Here is a 15,644-nt window from a genome sequence, read left to right on the forward strand (position 1 = left end):
GTTAATCACTGGAAGAACTCAGGACAAATTATATGGCTCTTAAATTATCACAAGATGAAAAACATATTGATCATAAAATGAGACATACAAAAAGAAGAGAGAGGATTTCATTCTGCCTGAAAAGCGTGGGGAGCACGGATAACTTAATATGTGAAAACCTATTAGCATAATTCCTTATGTTGCCAGATTTATGGAGAAACCATATGGTCATCTCAGTAGATGCAGAGAAAAAAACATTTAATTAAATTTAACACTCATACATGATCAAATGACAACTCCTAGCAAACTAATAAGAAATGGAAATGTTCTGAATTTAATAAAAGACATCAATGACACAGAAATCATCCTATTTGAGTGGTGAAACATTAGAAACATTTATTTTGAAGTGAAGAGCAAGAAAGTATTGTCTATGATCATTGTTTCTGATTAATATTGTACTGGAGCCCTGGCAAGTATAATAAGATAAGGGACAAAGACTCCCTCCCCTGCCTCCACAAAAGTCCCCAAGCTAAATAAAGTATGAAGAGATTGGAAAGAAAGAAACAAACACAGTTATTGTTTCCAGCAACCATGAATTAGAAAATGTAATTATAAAAGTTTCTGCCAACAACACAGCAAAGATCATAAGAATCTGGAAATAAATCTAACGAGATGAGAATGACTTTTATTGAGAAAATTATAACACAGATTACAAATAATTAAATTAGTGGAAATGCATTCTGTGTTCACAAGTGGGATGATAACTTTATGGTTATATCAGTTCCCTGTAAATTAACTTTTGAATTCCATACAGTTTCAGTCAAAATCCCATGGGGTTGTCGATGAAACTTGACATTAGCGTTATCATAAGCTCCATATGGGCTCCGAATAGAGAAGAATAGAAAAGGCATTCTGAAGAGGGATAACCATAAGGAGTAGGGTGGGCCAAGGAGAGAGACCCTTTCTCCCAACCCCATTACATTATAGTAATTAGGACAGGGTGGTGTGCTCACAGGGATGAGCAAAGAGACCAAGAAAACAGAGCAAAGGACTCAGAAGGCAATCCCATGTGTATTTTTCTCTAACTGGATTCTACCAAATTCTGGGACAAAACATTGACAGAAAAACCAGCTGGTGTAGTGTGCTACCCTTACAACCCTTACAACACACAGGGGAAAACGGAGTGGAAGGTACCACCTGACACCAGAGCTCATGACAAATTCCAGGTAAGCTGAAGAGATAAGTTTGATGAGTAAAAAACAAGACCACAGCCAGTGAAGATGTAGAGGTAGAGAAGAGACATTTCTGTTTTGTGGATGTTTGGGGTGGGGGTGGGAATGTGAATAGGGCGATTTCTCTGGAAGATAGTTGATGGGTATGTGCTATATGCCTGCATTTCCCTCACTCAGAAAGCCTCGCATATGAAGATGTTCGTATAGCACATAGCACTACCATGTAGAAGGGAAGACTGGAAGACCCCTAAGGGCCCATACACAGGAAAATTGATAAATTATGCCCTAGTCATATGATAGAATCCTACACAGATCTGAACATGCCCATATGGAGTAGAACAGGATGGAAACAGACGTGTCAACGGTGTGAATAACATCACATCTTTGAAGAGAAATAACATCTGAAGCAAAAATAGAAAATGCAGTTGAATATATGAATTACTATGTTGACAACTGGCACCAGCATTCCTCCTGGGGAGAAATTTGTCTGTTTAGGGAAAATGGTCTTAATACACTCCTTTAGGTCCAAAAGGGAAAACTCAGACAGTAGATTTTGGGACAAAAAGAGGTCTGAAAGATGGTATGCCTTGCTATTAAACCATGATTAATTTAGGAGTGTGAGATCACAGAAAATGTTTACTTAAAAGTTGAGTATTCTATTCTGTGTTGCTAGAATGGTGAATACACGTCATTATGCATTTATCTGAACCCAGAGAACACCAAGAATGAACCCCAAGGTAGACTGTGGAGACTGGGTGATGATGACGTGTCCATGCAGGCTCATTCATTGTAACAAATGTACCTACTGATCGGGGATGTTGATCACAGGGGAGGCTGTGCGTGGAGGGGGTGGGGCAGGAAGCATATGGGAAATCTCTGCACCTTCCACTCAATTTTGTTGTGAACTTAAAAAATAAAGTCTATTACTCTAAAACATAAAGCCTATTTTTAAATACCCCCAAACCAAACTGGTGATGTAGTTTTTTTAAAAAGTGTTTTAGTTCAAAGGTCTTAATGTTTGCACATGTTTACAGCATCACTTATTACTTTTGTATTTGAGAAAAACAGTTAAGAAGCTCCAACTATACAAGGAATTAAAGAAATGCAAATTACAACAAGGAAATACCATTTCACACAGACCAAATTGTCAAAAATGTAATTAAAATGACGTGACCCCCTATTGGCAAGAGTTCAGGAAACAGACACTCTCCTTACTGCCAGCGGAACGTAAATTAGTATAGATTATCTGGAGGGCATCTAAACCCTGGAAAACATTCAGACCCTTTAAATTGTAATTCCACTTTAAGTAAATTAACCTTAGCCAAGGTCAGAGATGTGCAAAAATATTTACATAAAAGGGAGTATGTTGTTTCTTAAGCGATAAAGGTAAAATATAGGAGACCTCTGTATGCCCAACAATAGACAAATTTATTTAAACAAAATATGCTACAACTAAATGATAGAATACTACCCAATCATTAAAGTAAATTTTTCAAAAACATATTCAATTCTATGGGAAAATGTTTGTGATATATTGGTGAGCTTAAAGAGTGAATTTCAAAACATTGTTACAGTTTGACTCCTCATTTGTGTGTCCAAAATAAAAATACATATAGAGGGAAAGAAAGGAGAGGAGGAAGAGAGAGAGAGAGAGAGAGAGAATAAATGAATAGAAAGAAATAGACGAAAAACTTAAATGGGCTAGTTTCTGGCAGATTTAACATAGTTTCTGTATTTGTCCATCTTTGTGCAATTTTAAAATACAAGAGAGGGGCACCTGGGTGTTTCAGTTGGTTGAGCGTCTGACTTGATTTCAGCTCAGGTCATGATCTCAGAGTTGTGAGATCCAGCTCTGAGTCTGGCTCCATGCCCAGCAGGCTTGAAATTCTCTCTCTCCCTCTCCTCCTCCCCTCCCACCGCCACCCCAGGTGGTGCTCTCTTTCTCCCTAAAATGAATGAATGAATGAATGAATCAATCAATCAATCAATAAGCTGCAGGAGAAAATACTTCCAGCTTGTGGAGTCAGAGCAGCCCAGCGCCTTGCTCACATGACCTGTGGCTGGTGGAATCAGATGCCTTCTGGTCCAGTGGCAAACGTAATTTAGAATTCACTCCTGAATCCAGCCTTTGTACTGCAAAGCAATTTAGAAGTACAGAGGGAAGGGAAATGTTATTGTAGGGTACATGCAAGCAAGTCAAGCAATCGGAAACATTTGGTAACACAAATGTGAAATTCTTCATCTCCATGAACGGCATGTGGCGCAGATAAATAAGGACAAATGCATCACGTGGTACTCAAGTTCTAATTGTAAGGAGTGAATTAGAATCCCACCAGGGCTTGAACTGAAAGTGAACTACTGGGGAGGAATACCATTTTTGTTGTGAAAATAAAGGTACTAATTTGATGAGAAGATTAAGGGAGTGGACTTCAGGGAAGGGAGGTTTCCTTGTTAAAAATTTACCATTGCTAATGGAATTCATTAATCACTCCCATCTGCTATGTCTGGTTATAAAAATAGCAAACCAAGGAGGAAAATTATGGACATCTTACACCTCTGGAATGTTCTTAGACTTTTTAAGGAATTGGACATTCAGCTTTTATATTTGGCAAAGGGTAAAGATTTATGAAAATATAAAATTCAGTGTATATTTGCATAAATATTTATGCAGGTGTCTAACCCAATAACCAAAGAGAGCGCACACAAAATGTTTTGGGAAATGAAGTGAGCCCAGTGTAAGTGACATCTAATCCACCCATGGGGCAGTAGCGTTCTTGTTCACCTGTTGAGTGTATTCTCACTCTCCTGCAATTAGAAAGCTGACAGCATGTTTGCTGATGCTAATATTTCATTGTCCTACTCTTTTGATCATCTATCCAGGCACATGTGATCATTTCCTTAGCTATTCTGGGTTCCAGGAGTCCTAATGATTTGAGAAATGATGCCTATTCCTTCTGGAGATTCAGGAAAGAAGGACTAATTTATTTGAGGCCATGGAGTATATTGTAAAAACATCAGATAAGGAAAAATTTTAATGGTTTAGAAAAAAAACCTTTAATTTTCCAATGCATTGAGCACCTGCTCTGTTCTGACCTATGTTCTGGAATCTACAGTTAGAGACATGGTTAATGTTCCATCCCAGCCCTTAAGGAGTTCAGCAGTCTAGGGGGACCTCCAAACGTACAATTCAATACAACACGTGTGTACAGCGGTGATGGCACAAAGTACTCTTATAGCATCTAATTCTGCCCTAAGATGGTGGGGACAAGACAGCCTTCAGTGCTATTCATGGATGTTCTCATTCTCCCAAACACATAGTAGGATTATACTTGCTACTCTCATTTCGCTGGGTGTGGGCATGTGCTTTACTTTACCCTGATAATCATGGAAGCTAGAACTTCAGCTAGATTCCTCTGTGGTTAAGATAGGAATCTCATTATTGACCACACTAGACCCATGGCATGAATGAGAAACAAGCCTTTGTTGTGTTAAGCCCCTGATTTGGGTGCTATTCGTTTCTGCAGCACATCTCAGCCCTGCTGACTAATACAAACATGGTGTGTGGGTAGGATTTGGAGGGTGCCCACGTACAGAAGATCAAAGAAAATTGAAATAGAGACAGCAAGGCCCACAGACACAAAGCCATTGTCCTTGTCTTGACCGTTCTCCCTCATGTCCTTGTTTACTAGGTGAATTTCCCCTCATCTCTTTCCAGACTGCTGGCCTAAACATGGGGTATTGACCACAGCCCTCTGTCTCCTTTTCTGCCCAAACTACACCTGTCAGCAAAGGAATAATAAAGGTGTGACTCTCCAATAAAAACAGCAGAGGACAAGCAACCTCAACAGAGAACAGATATCAACACAATTCTGGAAGCAGATGGAGGAGACACCATCTGAAGGAACTCAGAGGGGACAACACTTGATAGCAACCCAGCTCAGCCCCCGGAAGTGGTACCATGGAGTTGCAGGAATGACATCAGGGGGTGTAGAAAGACTAGGTGAATGGATGGGCAGGTCTCCAAACCCTTTTACCTACTGAGTCCAGACCCATACTTACTTCCTCCAGAGGAAGATGGAGATGCCTGGTCTTGGGTGTACCAAACACACAGGAAGTCTTAGGTGAGAATTGAAATTTAAACACAACTTTTATTTCTTAACACTGAAACCCCTACTTCTCTTACTTAGTATGGCTTCCAGAAAGTTGGCAGCCATGTGTATGCTCCCCAAATGAAGATCTCTAGATACTGACACTGAGGAACCCTTCAATAAAAGCAATCAGTTTGCTTCTTTCTGCCCACAGGGAATCCTACCAGTCAGTGAGCTCCACTCATGCATTTAGAACCTTCAATTAGTTTGTCAGTGTCCCACATTAAATATGAATGACAAAAAGACCACCAACATTTGAGTGATTCCAACATGGAAGCATGAAAGTCAATCTAACAAAGGCATGAATGGAAGGGGGCTGGAGGAAACAGATGGTGCAGGGACCAGAAAAAAAAAAAATCTAAACAAACAAATGGAAAGTATTTTTGAGAAATAAAGAAAATATTGCATCCATAACACAAGAACTGAATGTTTTTATAAGACGAAAAATCAGAGGAGTACCTGGGTGGCTCAGTCAGTTAAGCATCTGCCCTCGGCTCAGGTCATGATCTCAGGGTCCTGGGATGCAGCCCCTCCCCGCCAGCATCAGGTTCCCTGCTCAGCAGGGAGCCTGCTTCTCCCTCTCCCTCTGCACCCCCCCCAACTTGTACTCTCTCTCACGTGTGCTCTCTCTCTCTCTCCAATACATAAAGTTTTTTAAAATGATGAAAACTTAGAGAAATGGAAGAGCTCTAAGAAATTGAACACTTGAGCCAAAATTTAATACATTGAGGACTCTGATAGAGAATGAAGACTGGGAGGTAGAAAATGTTAGGAAAAAAATAAGGCTTTGAGGACTAACTCAGGAATTTCAACATCTTACTAGTGGGAGTCTGAGATGGAACAGATTGGGCAGTGCAATTACCAAGGAAGCAGGATGACAAAATGGCCTAGGGAGACCCATCAGGGCCCATTAGGATGAAGAGGGCAGCCACGCAAAGGGGCAGCCTGGCTGGGGGTGTCAGAGCTCAAGTGTGGTAAAGAAGGTATCTGGGAGGGGGAGTGCCAAAATGGGGAGTCAGGCCCAAGCAGGGAAAGGAGGCCATCAGTGAGGAGGCGTATGAGGTGCTGGTGGAGTTGGGAGATTGGTTACATCAGGAGGAGTCAATTGAAAAAAAAACATATACATGTATCAAGGATAATGGGAGTCAGGTCCTGACTGTCAGAGAAAGGAGTTACAATAGAGGAAAAGAAGACACTACAACGAACTCTGGCTATTGGTTTGGAATTAGAGGTATTATGTGAATTTACAGCCTTCAACCTACAGAAAAATAGATGTTAGATGATGGAGATAGATGGGCAGGTAGAGAGAAGGAGAGAGGGAGAGAGGTATGGAGAGAGAGAGAGAGAGAGAGGAATGAGTGGATGCATAGACAGAGCAATGGGTGGAGAGAGAGCGATCGATAGACCAATTTGTGACTCTATCCACTAGGAAGGTCTGAGCACAGTGATGTCTACCACCAGGATCTTGGTTTCTAAATATCATTTTTTCACTAAAGAACCAGGAGAAATGGCTAATTCCAGGACTGGGGAAGGGAATGGGCAACATGAGCCTAGAGCAACTTATGCTAGAAGCAAAGAACGAAAAGGACATGTCAAAGCTGTACAGAAATCAACTTGCCTGGTCTCCTACCGGCCAATTTGAGCATCAATATAAGTGATAACAGCAATGGATTATAACCCGTTGAGTGAATAAATTAAATAGTAAATCCATGAGTCCATGCTGATATAAATAAAATAATTTAAAAATTGTCATTTTAATTAGAAAGGAGATATTTACATAATTACAAACACAGATTCCCAGGAGAAAGGATGACAGTGGACAAGAGGCCAACACCGTCTTCATCAAAGGCTCCTGGTGACCATCATGCGGAATGGGACAGAAGGAAGCCATGATCGGACTCAGTAAGAAGAATGGGGCATCTGGTCTAGGACAGTCCTACCGAAGATGCAGAATCTGAAACACGAGACCAATGGGAAAAGGATGATATTCTACAAAATAACAGGTCTGTAAATAACAGGTCTTTAAAAAACTGATCATAAAGGTCAGGGACGGAGCCCGTCAGATCAAGGAGACTAAGAAGGTGGGACAACGCGGTGCAGTGAGTGGTTGCCCTGGACCCTCTCCCTGGGGAGGACGGGCCACTCCGGAGCAGGTGTGAGGACCGGTCTGTCCCGCAGTAACAATGCCACCTTCCCACTCATGGTGGTGGAGTGTTGTGTGCGGCTTCCTCACTTGCAGGACTCACGCATGAATGAGTTCTTCATGCACGAACCTTATCCAACAAGATAAGGTTTCATTGGAGCAACTTCTCAGCTGGATCAAAAGGGGGAAAAGATTATTTGGACTTTACTACCCATTTCTCCATAAGATTGTGCCTGTTAGAAAAAATACCTTACAAAAATGTACCTTCTCTCCTCCTCGGTCAGGCTTTCAAACCCCTTTGACTATTTCTTCCAGTGGTTACCTCCTTCAATCTAAACAGTATGCTTTTGCTGTTATGGGACGGGGGGGGAGGGGAAGGTGATATTTCCATTAACTGAACAGTTTTGCTTCTAGCTTACGGTAGATTAGGGAAGAGTCACATGGATGCTGGTTGTCCTTTGTTGTTTATTTTATATTTGAACATTCCAGAACCATAGGTAGAATGGTAAGTTTTTCTACTAGGGGTTGTTTGTTTCTGTAGGTTTTGACCCATTTGCCTTTTTTCTTTCTCTTCACCACTAAGCCTCTGGGGGATGCTTCTCCCTTGGAGCTACTTCCCCTTCCCCCCAAAATAGTCCCTGCCTGAGGCTGCCCTGAGCCCCCTTCAAGCTGCTTGCTTTAGATTCTCCAGTAGCCGGGGCTCCCACCCATGAGGTCCCAGACTTGCCTTAGAACCTCCTCCACCAGGGATGGGAGACTCCTTCTGGGAAATGCCATCTGTGGTCAGTCATCACCAGTCCGTGACGGCCTGCTCTAGCAGAAGCTTCCAGAACTGGCCTCATTCATTAGGAACTTTATCTTTCTACTTACTTATAAATTCAAGTCTGCAAGATTCTCCGGTCTCCAGGTTACACTGCGAGCATGGGTTGCATAGGCTGTTGTCTGCTGTCTTTGTTGATCTGTGTGGTTCTGGAGGGCACGTGGGGAACGTTGGACTTGGGTGGTCACTGCTCTCCTACGGGCCATGGAGCTCCAGGGACCAACATGGAGCGATATCTCCACGTCCTTCAGGTGCGCAAAGGCTTCCTCAGCAGGAGGACAGCTGAAATGAACAGATGGGAAGAACCGAGTGTGGGCAAGCACGCATTGCTGCTTGCACGGGCACATGCTTCCAGAGGGAGTAAAAGTTGACACAATTATTTTGGAAAACCGGCAGTTTCTACAAATGCGGAGCATAGATGCTCTGTATGCTCCAACGTGGATTTCCACTCCTCCTTATACGCTCAATGAAATGTGAACCCGTGTGCTCCAACACACACAAGTGATCCCATAGGAGTCAAAGACTAGAAACCCAAATGCCCACCATCAGAGGCACGGATAAATTTATTTCAATACTCACACACGCCATGGGATACCAGAGAGCGGTGGAAAAGATACCACAAACTGAGTGAAAGAAGTCAGGCGCAAAAAGAATACTGCAGGTTCCATTTACATAAAGTTTACAAAAGGCGAACAAAACAAAACACCAGTGCTGTAGGAATCCTGGAGAGTGGCCTCCTCTGGGGAGGAAGGGAGTAGAGAGAGGGAGAGGGGCGTTTGTGAGGCTGCTTTGTTCTATTTCTTGGTTTGGGAGTGGGGCTGGGTGTGGGTAAAGTGTGTGTTCACTTTGCAAAAATTCGAGTTGTACGTTCCAGTTTGTTGCTCTTCCAGATAAATACTTATTGCAATTAAGAAGTTTATTGAGAGTAATCTCTTAAAAGGATCTTCAACTTGTAACAAGAAATTTATTGCAATTAAACATGATCTAAAACTATTAAGCTTTTCCCTTTTTTTTTTTTAGATTTAGAATTTATTTATTTATTTGACAGAGAGAGAGCGCAAGCAGGGGGAGCAGTAGGCAGAGCGAGAGGGAGAAGCAGGCTCCCCACTGAGCAGGGGAGCTGGGTTGCGGGGCTCCATCCCAGGACCCGGGGATCATGACCTGAGCCAAGGCAGATGCTTAAGGCTGAGCCACCCAGGTGTCCCTACTCTTAAGCTTTTCTTTAGCTGTAGATTATCTTTTACTTTTCATTAGCTGTATGAATTTTGCCCCCTCCAGTGGGGGTCCCCTCAACAGGGATGCGGCGTCTGGACACTGAGGCATGGCCGCTGGAGCTGCGTCCCTTGCTGTGCCCCAGCAGAGATGCTTCTTCAGCCGGGCGTGCAAGAAGGGGCAGCCACTGGGACCCAGAAGCCAGGGTTCGCAGCCCCAGCTCCCCTCTCAGTGTTTCTGAAGCCCGGTGTCCTCTACAAACCTGAGTTACCATGCACAGGCTGAGTCGGACACCTGCGCACACATCTGCACAGCGGGGCGTGTTCACAAACAGGCTCCACGGACAGGTCTCGCTTGTGATCTCTGCCTTTGCTCCTTCGATGGCGTCTGACCTTTTGACATCTGCCTCTTTTCTTTAACAAGAGTATTTCCAGGCCTGAACACAGTCCACCTGATGAGCCAGGCTGGAGCCCTGGAAGGAGGTGAAGGAGGTGGGTGCGGCATGGGGGGCGGGGGCTGCGCTGGTTGCTACGGCGACATTTACTTTATCCCATCACCGACTTTCTGCCAGTTGTACCAAATCTGGGTGCTGTTTCTATTTCCCGAATGTACTGGATAGAATTCTTGGACTTTTTTAGGGAAAGAGAATGAGGCGAGTGCTTGGTACATGGCGCTGGGATAGAGCTCTTGCAGATGTATCCGCCAACCGACTGACCTGTGGATTCTCCTTATTTACTTAGACCCTTTCCAAGCTGTACGGAAAGAAAAATGTGAGAACAAATTTCTCTGAAAGGCCAGTGTGAGCCCTGCGTTCCCACAGCCTCACGAACTCCTACGTATGTGTTGTCATGCGGCCTCCGGGCTTTTCCACCCTTGTGCAGATTTCACGCTAGTGACCATCTCGCTCACGGGATTCCATGTCTGGCTTTTCACATACAACACTGTATCATATATCATTCCATCATGGTCACGTGGAATTCATAATTATTCTAATTGCATTGAGAGGACAGCTTTGCAAACATTTTGAAGAAATGTTTTAAGATCACACATAATTCACCCAAAGCCATGTTGGAGCATCTTACCCGTCAACCTAAAAATCCTTCGGTGGCTTCGCTTTGCTCTGGAACAAGACCAGGCCTCAAGGCCCGGTTGAGGCTCCAACCACATTCCCACCTGGAGTCCATCCCTCTGCGTCGGCCAGGACCCCGTGGGCTCTCAGCTCCTATCTCCCTTCCCTAAGGGGGCATCGTTGACCCCCACCCAGGCAAAGTTGGGGACCACCAGTCCCCTGTGGCCTGTTGGGAGCCTGGACCTTACTATATATCACAGCAAGGATTTGCATCATTGTCTATGGGGTTATCACCGTAATACTGTCTCTCCTCGTTGCTGGTAAACCACTCCACTCTCGTCCCCACACCTTGCCGGATTCTGGAAGTCAGGACAAGTTTGCTGATGGCAGACTCAGCTTGCTGCCCCAACATGAGAACATTTATATTTTGTGTATGTGTTTCCCTCTGATCTTGGTTTATATGCCTATATAACTTTTACAAACCTGCAATTAGTGTGTATTCATCATTTTATGTTAAAAGATCTTTTTAAAGTGAAAACACCCATGAACATACCCAGATTACCATCTAGACTTTGCCCCACCGACGGCCGGAACGTTTCCTGAGGTACGGCTCTTGCACAATCGCAAGGCCCGCTGTGAGCAGGGCGGCGGCGGCCGCGGATGGGAAGTGGGGAGGGTTGCACACGCGCCCAGAGCAGACCGTCCGCGCAGCACACTCTGCACCTGCTCTGCCCGCCAGTGGGGTCCTGGGAGGCTGAGCTGCTTTCGCAGGCACCTCTGAGGCTACTGGCACCGTGTCTGCGGCGGAACTGAGTTCACTTAATATTATGCACGCAAAGAAAAAGCCGCAGTACTGTTTCAGGTTGAAAATGATAACGAATCGTTAACTGGACCTACCCCCTCCCACACCAAAACTGGCCGTTTCACACCCGTTGGGCGATCCTGCATTTCAGGGTGGGCTTCCTCCTGGAGGTGGTGGTGCAGAAAATAAGGCTTCTTCAAGTGTCTAGAGTCTTGGAAAATGTGAACTTTTGGATCTTCTGTTTAGAACCTGGAGTTATGATCCTCGTTTTAAAGGTAAGCAGGCCCTATTCTTAAGCCAGCATTCCTTGGGGCCGCTCTGCCTCTCTCAGCACTTCACACCAGACACAGAGAGATGTTAGTGAGAGGTGCAGTGTAGCATTTATCTGTCATCTGTCATCAGTGACCTTGGACTGACCTGGAAACCCTGGGGAGCCACTCAAGGGGCCCTTGTGAAGCGTGTGTGGTCTCCCCAATAAACTTGGAAACAAAAGAAAAACAAAGCCCTGACATATTCAAGAGGGCAGCTGAAAAGGTAGTGGACATTGACGTGAGCAACGTCTAAAGGGAAATCCGCTTGGCATCTATCCGGAGCACTCGCAGGGAGTGAGGACTGTTGGTTTGGGGATCTCGAAACTGCCTGCTTCCACCCTCCCACTCTCCGCATTTTCTCCACACGCTGCGTCATTGTAGCGGGATGACTGTTCCCTGCTCATAAAGTGCACTTGTCTTCATTCCCACAGGAAAGAGCATCATAAACAGAAATCAAGTCCTTTGTGCAGAAGACAGGCCATAGTAGTAAGTCTGCCCCAGATATTCGGACTCGAAGCCACCCCGTGACTCTGAGAATGAAGAGTCTAGATGGAAACGAAAAGCAGAAACAATAGTGCAAGCGCAGAGCCAGATTTGAGCACTCAACACCAGAGAATGGGTTTAATGAATTTTTTCCCAGGACGTGGCGGACTGTTGGACTCGGATAAATTGACTGGCTGTGTTGCCGTTATACAGACGGCCTTGAATATCAGATTCAGTTTGTGTAATCAAGCAGATGACCATTCTACCTCTCCTTCCACGTCCACAATGCCCTCCTTCTCCCAATTCTTCACCCCATTCAGTGTGGGAGGGGTGTCACGGCCAGAACACGAGCGTTGCGTCAGAAGGCCTTGTGTGATACCAGCTGGGCCATTTACCATGGGCATGACCCCAGGTAACGCCTGACCTTCCTCTGCAAAGTGGAGACCGTGTCTACTCTGATGACTGCACAGAGTTGGCCCAAGAATCAGAGTGCGTGAGTGTGCAGCAACCAGAGGAGCCTAAATCACTATCCATACGACATTGAAAAATAATTCTTGAATTTCTATTTCCTCCCCATACTCTATACCTTACATGGATTAGAACTCACTTAGCTAAGAGGCTGAGTCCTGTTCATCTTTTTCCCTGGAATATAATAGATATTCTGAGTACATTTGCTGAACTTAGTCATAATCTCTGTCAACTCATTGAAAATAATCATTTGCTTGGCAGGAAATAAGCATCCCCAGGTTCACTTATCCCAGGCTTACCACTATCAGGTGTTTCTTCCTGGTTTATGTGTGTTTTCCTGCTTTCTCCCCAACTGGAAAAGTGTGGAGAACATGGTAGGCACCCAACAAATACTACTCGATTAGCTGGCAACGTCTTTCGTTTTCAATCCGTAATTGTAGAAGCAGACAAGTGCCTTTGCAAATGCTCCATGAAAACTGCTTCCACTGTTGGCTTGTTCATCTAAGCTCATTGCTGGTTTAAGTTTGGGGAATACAGCACAGGACCCATAATGTGGGCTCCTAACTTAATGAAAGAATAGCTGCCACTTTTACTTGCATTGTTATTCAGAACCTTTCTTCTTCTTTTCTTTCTTTCTTTCTTTCTTTCTTTCTTTCTTTCTTTTTTTTCTTTTCTTTTTTTTAAGATTTAAGCCATCTATTCATGAGACAGGCAGAGACACAGAGGGAGAAGCAGGCTCCATGCAAGAAGTCCGATGCAGGACTTGATCCTGGGGCTCTGGGATCACGCCCTGAGCCAAAGGCACCACTGAGCCACCCCACCCAGGCGTTCCAATCAGACCCCTTCTTCACCCAGATCCATCTCAGGAAAATATTCTCTGGACATAAGCTGGAAGTTGACAAAAAAAAATTTAAGAAAATGGAACAGTGAGCTAATTAGTTGTTGTATCTGTCTGGCAAAGTCTGTGAAGGAAGACACTCCTGAGTGTTAGTCAAGGTGCAAGAAAACCAGGACACTTGCGGCTGATAGGGGTGTGAAGTGGTGTAAGATTCTGCAAGGTGATTTGAGAATTTGTGGTAAAGTTGTATACATTTTCACCCTGAACTTCTGTTTTTAGACATTATTCCCAGGAATCCACAAATATGCGCAGAAATGTTCATGAAGAGAGGATTGTGATTTGCGGTCAAGTGAGGAATCTATTTACTAAATGTTACACGTATTTTATCATTGGTGAAAACTGAATTCCGGACCCATTGTCTTCTGTTGACTAGTTTCCAGAGTTCTTGTAACAGTGGTTCACACTAAGCTGGTGAGATCGTGGGTAGATGATTTTTTTTTTCTGTCTATCTAGTTCTTGTATTTTCTACAATAAACAGCTATTATGGGCAAAATAAAAATTAGTGCATAAAAGGAACCAGATCTTCCAAGACCCAAAATTGGCCTTTGGCACAGGCATTATTGACAAATTATGCCTTATCAACAACACAACGAGCGGCTGCGGAGTACACAGGGGTAGATTCTAACTCAGGAATATTAAATATTTACATGATGCAGAGGCCAGTAGGGAAAGCACACACAGGAAGAGGTCATCAGAGGAACATTATGTTTACACAGAATGTGGTCGAAGGAAATTAGTTAGGAAGTCAGGGGGGGTGAAGAGGAAGAAATACTTGAGAAGGGGGTTGTATTTGAAGATGTGGAATGGAGCCGGTTTACTGTGAGGATGCCCAAGGCTTACCAGAACCCTACTGTTGCCTCCTTAGAACGGAGATGTCCATGGCCATACCTCCCTGATTTCCTTCTCAATATCCGCCAAGATCTGAAATGAGCAGGAGGAGGGAGTTACTTCATGGCAAACTGGGAAAGGTGAAGCCTACATAGTACCATGTTCTATGCTACCGGGTAGACCTCGCCCACTGGTCACAGCCCTTTGGCCAACCCAAGAGAATAGCCAGAGGTTACTGAGAAATCAAGAAACAGAGAAAAGTGGTTGAAAATATCCAACTACTTAAAAAACAAAGCAAAACATCAAAACAACTATCTTAGTATTTCTGTTCAGTTGAAAATTCTCTTATCGAAAATATCTTGCATATGGAATGAAGAAGTGAAGGAGTATGGGAAGGAACACAGTTAGAAAGACCCATTGACGTTTTGCGTATTGTTCCCTCCCATCCATGAAAGTGATATGGCCGGTCATTACACAGCGGCCTCTGGAAATTGGACCCACATTTTTTGAACTTCTACACGGTCTGAGGCCCTGTCTGTGGCTCCTTCCTCCGAGGAAATAAGAACACATATGCAGGATACCTGGGGATGGAGATGTGGTGTGTTGTAGGATTAATATTAAAGTGACATGAACGGCAAAGCCGTTAGGCACGAGGGCAGTCAGTGTGGGCTGGAAGGTGCAGAGATTTTATAAAAGAGGCAGCCTTGGGGTGAATCTCAAAGGATTGGCAGGATTGGGGAAGCCACAGGGATGAAGGAGAGTGTCCGCTAGATGGGAGGCAGGGGCAGGTGCAAGGACGCAGAGATGGGGTCAGACAGCTCGGGGAGCAGGTGACCACAGACATTTTGTTAAGAGGAGTAGAGCCAAGTCAGAATCTGATCCACGACATGGGAGTAAGGAATGTCACATTTCATTATTTTTATAACTTAGATAAATCTCAGAGCCCTGGGAGTGGCCACAATTTAAAATTTGGTCATTTATCCTTATGCTGCTCCCCATCGCTAGGGCTGGCTCACCATCCTTGGGGGCCCCTGTGCCTATGTCTTGGTGGCCCAGGTAAGAATAGTGGCCACTCACTCTCCTTTCAGGCCCTGCCCAGGTTCCCCTCTCGGGCATGACGTGGGTTAGTCTGCCTCCATGGGCCTCAGGGTCGTGCTCTTTCCACCCTCCAGACATGCTGGAGCTGCCAAAGGGCCTCTAGACACAGAGGTGTCCTCTCCTTCCCAGTCTTCTTGCTCATCAGCTTTTCTA

Source organism: Canis lupus, chromosome 25, assembly GCF_003254725.2.
Source record: "Canis lupus dingo isolate Sandy chromosome 25, ASM325472v2, whole genome shotgun sequence".
NCBI lineage: Eukaryota > Metazoa > Chordata > Mammalia > Carnivora > Canidae > Canis > Canis lupus.